Here is an 8,535-nt window from a genome sequence, read left to right as displayed (position 1 = left end):
AGGAAGGGATGTCATCTTCTGAGGTTACTGTGGATTGCGGCTACATGCTGGGTGGAGCGGGAAGGCCATATGATCCAACACCTAGGAAACTGCGTGCTGAGTCTGAGCTCATGAGCTCCTGGGATAGGCTTTGGGTCTCCTGGCGAATTGGCAGGTTCTTCCTCTCTTTCCTCCTCCTTCTTCCCTGGCTCCATCCTGTATGGGAGGCTTCTTGCTGGTGCTTTTAGGGCTCATCATCTCCATGGTGATGAAAAATGGTGTCCTAAACACATGACCTCACCCTGTGGTTATGCAAAAAGATGCGCTGGAGCAGGGAGCTTTGGGGGTTTGATGAGTCTGGTTGGGATATGAAACCCTCAGGATCAGATGCTGCTGAAGCAGGTCTCTGGCCCTTGGGGAGGAAGGACTAGCCCTGCATTGAAATAGCTTGGACCAGAGTCCTTAACCATTTGGAGTTGGGAAGGGCTTTCTGTAGAGAATAACAATCAAAAGGAATTATAAAAGAGTTGATGGAACTGACTGACCTCATATAAATAAGTTGTGTTTGGTTTTTCTATTTTGTTTTGTTTTTATATGTAAACAATTCAAATAAGTGAAAAGGCAAAGGGCAAATTTAGGAAATTATTTACATGAATGATAATGTACAGAGTTATCCTTAAACTATAAGGAGAAAGAGTTGCAATGTAGTGCGGGCAGATGTGGTAAGCCATATGCACTTTCTTTCTTATTCTTAAGATATAGTGAAAAAATTTTAAAGTTATAGTAATTAAGGGAAAAAAACATAGTAAAAATGTGACAAAGGATAAAACCAGAAAATTTATAGAGAAATGAGTTTAAGGATGATTAATTAATTATTTCATCCTTTCATTAATTTATTGCCCACTTACTATGTGGCAAGCCCTATTCTAGCCCAGGAGAGAGTAAGCAATAAACAAAACAGACACATGTTTCCCTGCTCTCACAGAGTTTCAGTGCTCTCTGCTATCATTCTGTATTTTCTAATTAGTTTTCTTTACATTTATTTAATTCCAGACAAACTCTTTATTCATCTGGAATTATTTTCTCTTACATTGAATTGAGAATTTATTCTCCCCTCAAAAGTAAAACAATCACCTTAGCCATGAATTAACTAACTCTTCTCCTTACTGGTGCCTGATGCCCCCGTTACCAAATAATAAATGAATAACTTCTCATGTTTGGGGCCATACATTCTGTCCGAGGGATCCATCTAACAGCTGTGCCGGTAGCCCATACTGTTTTATCATTGGGCTTGAGGCCCCGCCGGATCCCCCAGGCTCCGCATAGTTGGAGGATGGCGGCACAGATAACTTGGACGTGTGGTGGTTGCTCTCTCCATGAGATGGCACTCACAGTCTTGTTTGACTTCCACCTCAATGAATCATTCGTGACTTCTGAACAGTTGCAGACCAAGAGCACTTCTGTTCCACAATTTCCAAAGCCGGCTTCAAGAGTTAGCATCATGGTTCATGTCCTAGCATGGTTCTAAAGCTTACGTGTTTCCCTCTGACAGTAGGTCCCCAAGTGTGGATGTGGCTGGTGGGACTGCTGCCCGGTGTACCCCAACATGGCCATTGCGAGGGTGTGCAGTCCTGTGAGAGCAGTCCTGCATGCCTGGCTCTTCTCCTCCTGTCAGTATAACTCTTCTTACAAAAAAAAAAAAAAAAAAAAAGGTTGGGGTCTTGCCAGCGAGAAATAGAGCCCAGCCAGTGTGGCTCAGTGGTTGAGCGTTGACTTATGAACAAGGAGGTCATGGTTTGATTCCTGGTCAGGGCTCATGCCTAGGTTGCAGGCTCAATCCCCAGTGTGGAGCATGCAGGAGGCAGCTGATCAGTGATTCTCTCTCATCACTGTCGTTTCTCTCTCTCTCTTTCTCCCTTCCTCGATGAAATCAATAAAAAAAATGTTGAAGGAATTTGAAAGAATATCCAGTTTTCCCCAGAAACATGGTATTTCTTCAATTTTTCTTTTCTGTCTCACTAAAGTTAAAAAAAATATTTTAATAGACCTTATGTGTTTTCTCATTAAGATGATTTTTTTGGTTTATCATTTTTCTTATTTCACTACTTATTTAAACAGAATCATCTTTTCCCCTTTGTATTTTCTATTAACTGTTCACTAGCTATTTCCTGTACATAGGTAACCTATGGATTTATGTATTTTCAACTTGTAATTCTTCACCTTGCTGAGCTGTTATTAGTTTTGGTAGTTTTTATCTTGGAATTATTATGTGTGGACTGTCATACCTTCTGAAAATAATGATCATTTGGTCTCTTGCATTTTAAAACATATTCTATTTTACTTTTATGTTATTGGCTAGAAATAGGAAATGTACAATCCTAATAGTGATAAGAAGTTACAGGTGCCTTTTTTCAAATTTTAGCAGAACTTCCCCTATTGTTTTTACCATGAACAAGAGATTGATTACAGGTTAAATTAGCACCGTCTAGATTTTTTTTAATTCACACACACACACAAAAAAATTACATAAAAAATACCCTTAGCATCTCTTAAGGCTTTTTCCCGCTGTGGCATACTGATGTGGACTAGAGTATTCTTCCAAATCTTAAGTCAGCATTACATTCCAGGAATAAATATGGCATTAGTCATCTTGAATAATTCTTTAAATAGATTTTCCTGGATTTTTTTTTTAATTTGGAATTTTTGCATCTATACTCATAAGTAAGATTGGTCTGTATGTGTGTACGTGTATGTATATATGTGTATACACACATATAATATTACATATATTATATAAAATTATAAATGCATTTACATATAACATTTGCCAGATTTCTCATAAATGGAGTTGGCAAGTTTTTTATTTTTTTCTCTCTGCTCTAGGACAATCAGAAAGAAATCATCCATAAAACTGAGCTCATTGCCTTTTATAGAGATAATTCTTCCACAATTTTTTCCCAATTTATTTTATGGTTAATTATCTTTTTGGACAATATTCTTCTTGAGTCAATTCTGGTAACTTTTATCTTCCTAGAAAATTGCCTATTTCATCAAGATCTTTATAGTAATAAACATAACTCTTCCTTTTTAGCACCCTGGCCATGAGATGGACCTCAATTAACCCCATTATTCCTTGGAGCAGCTCAGGCAGGCTGGAAATGTCCAAAGACAATAACTGATTCCCAAAGGAGAACAACAGAAGAAAATGACACAGAGAATTTCAGAAGCCATGGCTCCCACAGTACATTCTCCAAGGTCATACTTTCTGATCTCTATCATCTCCCTTCTTATCCTAAAGGGCTGACAGTTTCTCAGACACCTTTCCTGAGGTTTCCAGTTTCTGGTTCTGGGCTGATTCCAACCAGAAGATCCCATTTTATTACTGGAATTCCCTTCTAGACATCTTGACATTCTTGTGGCCCAGGCCACATGTGCCGGAGGCACTCTAACCTCTCCTTGCGCGCCCCCCCCCCTCGCCCTTTCCCCCCTCCCCGGCCCCACCATAGGTGAGACCAGCCTTTGGCACCTAGGGGAGGCTCGGTCATCTCAGTACAAGCCAGTCCTATCACCAGTTGCTTGGTCACACAGTGTACATAGTAACAGGAATGCTGCTTCTTTCACAGCAAAGGGAGATGCTATTATAGTTATAATCCACCGTTGTTCATTCCTAAGAAAACAAATCCTGAGATCTCTAATCATATTTCAATTCATGGTAAAGTTTATGTACCAAAGGGGCAAGCGTTTCAGATGATTAAGGACATACCGGTAGTTTTTGGAAAACATGCAGTTCTAGTTTATGGCCAGCTACCCCTGAATGGATCTTCCTTATTCAAACACCAGGTCATACCTCCTCAATTTGGAGAGATGGAAAGATGAGGGTGTCCTCAAGCTAGACAGTTTGTAGAATGCTGGTCGAAATGGAAAAGTTTTGCTCAGAAACTGGCAGAGGGAGAGGTGAGCTCTGGGTCTGGGGATCTGACCCTCCTATGGGCAACCCTGGTTGCTGGGAATCCCCAGAAAAGAAAGCCATCTTCAGGCAGCTGACTAGTGTTACATACTGTCACAGATGTCTCATTGGAAGGAGTCCACTAGGGGTTCCCAAAGGTGAGGCTGGAAGTATTTATTCCATCTTCACTCATAAGTACTGGCCTCAGTCTTCAGGGATCCTGGAAGATGGAGAGGAAACAGGGTCAGACCTCCAGCCATTGCTGAGCAGAGCTGGCCAAGGCCGGTGCACTTGACCTCCAAAAGGGAGCGTGGCCTTCTCACTCACATAGGGAACTCCTTGTGACAAGGACTGTGTCTCCTCTAAGAGAGATATTTGTCAGTGTTCAGTGCTGGGGACAAAGTCCCAAACCAGTCTGGACCTGGGCAACATATTCAACTCAGAAACCTGAAATAAAGTCTGCCCACAGGCTGCCCCTGGACAGTAGTCTCTGGCCTGACCACTGATCTCCATACCTGGCCTGTCCTTCCATGGGGCTCATGTTCCAGCCTCTTCAGAAAGTTGCCCCTGACTGCCCCGTCCACAGGAATCCCTCTTCTCTGACACTTCCCCAGCACTGACATTCTGCAGGATCTCTGGACCTCACTCACTCAACAAGCGTACTTAGCAGCTGTTGAGATGCGGATGAAAAATTGAGTCAAGATTTGCTTCTTCTGAGATGGCCTGGCTTTCATTTAGAGGCTTGGGGTTCAAGGGCAGGCCTAGACCACAAGAACTCCCTCAGATGGCTCCAGACAACATTTTGCTCTACATTTCAGCTGTGCAGATGTGAAGGAACTAAGACAAGCCCCTGGTGTCCTATCCCCTAGGCATGGCTGCTGCAGTATTGTAGCAGGAGTCCTGGTGTAAGGGCAGAGGGGGCCTGGCTAAGGTGGGGTGTGTGGGCCATAGCAGGACCTGCAGCAGGCTGAACACAGGACACACCCCTCAGCTTACACTCTGCATGCTGAGCACCTGCATCCCCCAGCCCCTGCTCCTCTTCAGCAAACACAGGTAGACTTACCTAGTCCAGGCGCCTGGTGAGGGGCACACCTCTTAGGACAAGTAGGGCTGCTGTAGGACTAGAGACTTTGTAAGGACCCCTGCCTGTCCCCAGGCTTTGCTCATCCCACTCAAAGTGTAAGCAAGGCTCAGCTCCACACCATTGGGGTCACAGGGCTGCCAGCTGCAGAAGAGGAGGAAGGGCAGGGGCGTGGAGTGGTGGGTGGGCTTGGCTGGCCCTTTGCTTTTCCTGGAGACCTTAACCTGCTCAAGCTGGATGTGGAGACAGGCCCTGGCATGGCTGCCTGGGAACAGACATGTGCTGCCCTCATGAGCCATGTTAGGCGGTGGGGCCTGGCCACTGCCTCAGTGGAAAATGGTGCCACGACTGTGGGCACGGGCTAGTTTATGTCCAAGTCGTCAAGCTTGTCGGACTTCATTTAGGGCACTGAGAGAAGAGGCATAATTAAACCCAGGCGGGGGATCCACTCCAAGGACCATGGCCAACGTGGCCAGGGCTGAAGTGAGAGAGAGAGAGAGAAAGAGTGTGTGTGTGTGTGTGTGTGTGTGTATGTGTGAGAGAGGGGGAGGGGGGTTATAGAAGAGAGAGAGAACTGACTGGTTCACACACTGATAGGAGAGGTTGAAGTTTGCCTGGGTATCAGCTTTCCAGGACATTTCAGGATTCAGTTCCCACTGCGGGATTGACAAGGACTGGACCAAGGGCTCAGAGCTCAGAGCGTCGGATTTCTCTCCCTGGACCTTACATTTGTCTTTGGTAACAGTAATGAAGTTCAGGGCAAACACAGACCCAAGTGATAAATTTATGTGTTTTGCTTCAGTGACACCTTCTTTCCGTCGTGGAGAGCGGGGCTGCACAGAGGCTCAGACACGTGGGCACAGCTTGTCGAAGGCATCGGACGGCCAGGGCCTCTGTTGTTGGGGGCGGATGTGGGGCAGGGACGCTCTGAGCTGGCCAGTGAGAGGGCAGGTCTCTGGCTGGCTGGACCAGCTGGAGCCTTCATTGGCAGGAAAGGCCTTTTAATATGGCCCAAGTATGTGTGTGTCCTTGGGCGGAGAACTGAGTCCAAGGAATTAAAGATCTGAAATTTCATTTGACAGTTATTAGTTATTTTGTTATTTTTTGGTGTCTGCTTGCCTACTTAATAATATTGTAGCTGTTGAATTGATTACAAATAGTTTTATGTTTTATTTATATAAGAAGTCGAGACCAGCCGCAGGGCTAATTGAATCCCTAATTGAATCTTATCATGTCAGAGGTGAGAGGTGTCCCAGAGATGGCCTGGTCCCATCTCCCCCATTTGATGTATCAAGGAGGGGAGATGACTCAGCAGGATCACCTGGGGAGGGTGCAGTTGGACTCAGGTGTCTCGCCTCTGCCTACCCTGCAGTGTGGGAGAACTCTGTGTGCAGCCAGCGTAGACCTGATGTTGTTCCCTTAGCAAGCACGATTCCATCCCATGTGCATGGAGCTTTTCAGTTGGTAATGGGCCACATGCATGTGTTACTCCCTCATAACTCACCCACAACCTGTAAGGGTGGGCTCCATGTAACCGGAGGTCAGTCCTTAGGGCTCCTGACCTTTCCTGTTTCCTCTAGATTGATCACATTCCCATCAGTTTCCCTCGTTCTCCCTCCATCCCTACTCCTGGGATCTTTCCAGGGGACTCCTCTCTAGCTCTGTGCTCCCTCACCTGCTGATTTTGGCTCAGCCCCCTCGAACCTCCGTCAGCTTCTGCAGTGAGTACAACGAGGAAGGAAAACATCGCAGGGGCACATCTGCTGCTCATGCTCCCCAACCAGACAGAGCAGCAATGAGCTTGGGCAAATCAGACCATGATTCAGATGATCTCTTTATTTATTCACTGGCGTCTCTTAGGAATCAGTTCCTCCACCTTGCTGGCCTCTGTTTCTTTTCTGAGAGTCTCCCAAATATTTAAAAGAGATGTCTACATCTTCTGCCTTCATTCCTTAACACCCTACTGTCTGCTTCCTGCACCCACAACCCAGTGGTTGTAAGCCACTGACTTCTACTTGTTCGTCAGACTCACTAACTTGCCCAGTCCCCACCGCCCTGCTCTAGCCAGGACTGCCCGCCACCATCTTCCAGAAAAGCCTGCATTGGCCGAAACCAGTTTGGCTCAGTGGATAGAGCGTTGGCTTGCAGACTGAAAGGTCCTGGGTTCGATTCCGGTCAAGAGCATGTACATTGGTTGCGGGCACATCACCAGTAGGGGGTGTGCAGGAGGCAGCTGGTCGATGTATCTCTCTCATCGATGTTTCTAGCTCTCTATTCCTCTTCCTTCCTCTCTGTGAAAAATAATAAAATATATTTTAAAAAAAAAAGCCTGCATTGGTGTAGCAGGCCATTTGTCACTGCTAGGTTGTGCCATGGTTACAAATAACCCCAGTGGCTTAAAACCACAGAGGTTGAGCCCTGGCCAGTGTTCCACAGTGGTTAGAGTGTCAGCCCATGAACTGAAGAATCCTAGGTTTGATTTCCAGTCAAGGGCACATACCTCGTTGCGGTTTGATCCCCCAGCTCCAGTCAGAACACACATGGGAAGCAACCAATCAGTGTGTCTCCCTCACATGGATGTTTCTCTGTCTCTCCCCCTCCTTCTCTTCCACTCTCTCTAAAATCATTGAAAAAAATATCCCCCGGTGAGGATTGAAAACATACAAGAGACCACAGAGGTCGATTTCTTGCTCCTGCCCACGTCCTGCTCACTCCTGGACCTGAACGTGGCCTTGACTATAACCTGTAGGCTCATGGCCACAGTGCAAAGAGTGCCCGTCAGGGTCTCACATCAGTTCTCAGGGCCTAGCTGAGAGAGACACCTGGCTGTCACTTACAGCTCACTGGCTGAAAAAGGCCACCTGTGTCTAGCAGCTATCCAAGGAGTTCAGGAATTTGGGTGCACAACTGATGTGGCTGACACACAGCCCTCCTGACAAACCTCCTGACCTGCCACCTGCCTCTTCCTACCCCTCCGAACGCCCCTTCTTTTTCTCTTTTCCTAGCCACTTACCTTCTCTCAACACTCAGCTCCCAAACGCCACAGTCTCCAATAGGCTCCACTACAGCCCATGGTGTTCTCCGTCATCTCCAATCCTTCTTCTGTCGCTTTCTTTGCAAACACCTCCCAAATTGGAAAGCCCACCCTGACCTCTTTCCTGACTTCCGAACTAAGCCTCAGACATATACCAAACCAGCCTCTTCATCCTTCCACCCAATGGCAGTCCTTTCTGCCTGTGTTCCTATGCTAGGGATGCCAGGCCCAGGCTGGTCTCTGTACGGTAGCTGCGTTCTCCTTGACCTTCATCCATGGGAAGTGACCCCCTGCGTTTTCCCTCTCTGCTCACAGCTGTGCTCCCGGTGTTCCCTACGATCCGAGTTCTCCATCCCCTACTCTGCTGAAGTTGGCTGTAGAGTTGTGAACAGAGTGTGTGTATGTGTATGTGTGATCGCATCTCCAGCCCTTCTTGCAGATCTTTGTTCCAGTCCCATATGCTGCATGCGTTGGGAGCCACAGGAGAAGGCCTTT

The sequence above is a fragment of the Pipistrellus kuhlii genome, unplaced genomic scaffold, assembly GCF_014108245.1.
Source record: "Pipistrellus kuhlii isolate mPipKuh1 unplaced genomic scaffold, mPipKuh1.p scaffold_m20_p_13, whole genome shotgun sequence".
NCBI lineage: Eukaryota > Metazoa > Chordata > Mammalia > Chiroptera > Vespertilionidae > Pipistrellus > Pipistrellus kuhlii.
This window is presented reverse-complemented; position numbering follows the sequence as displayed.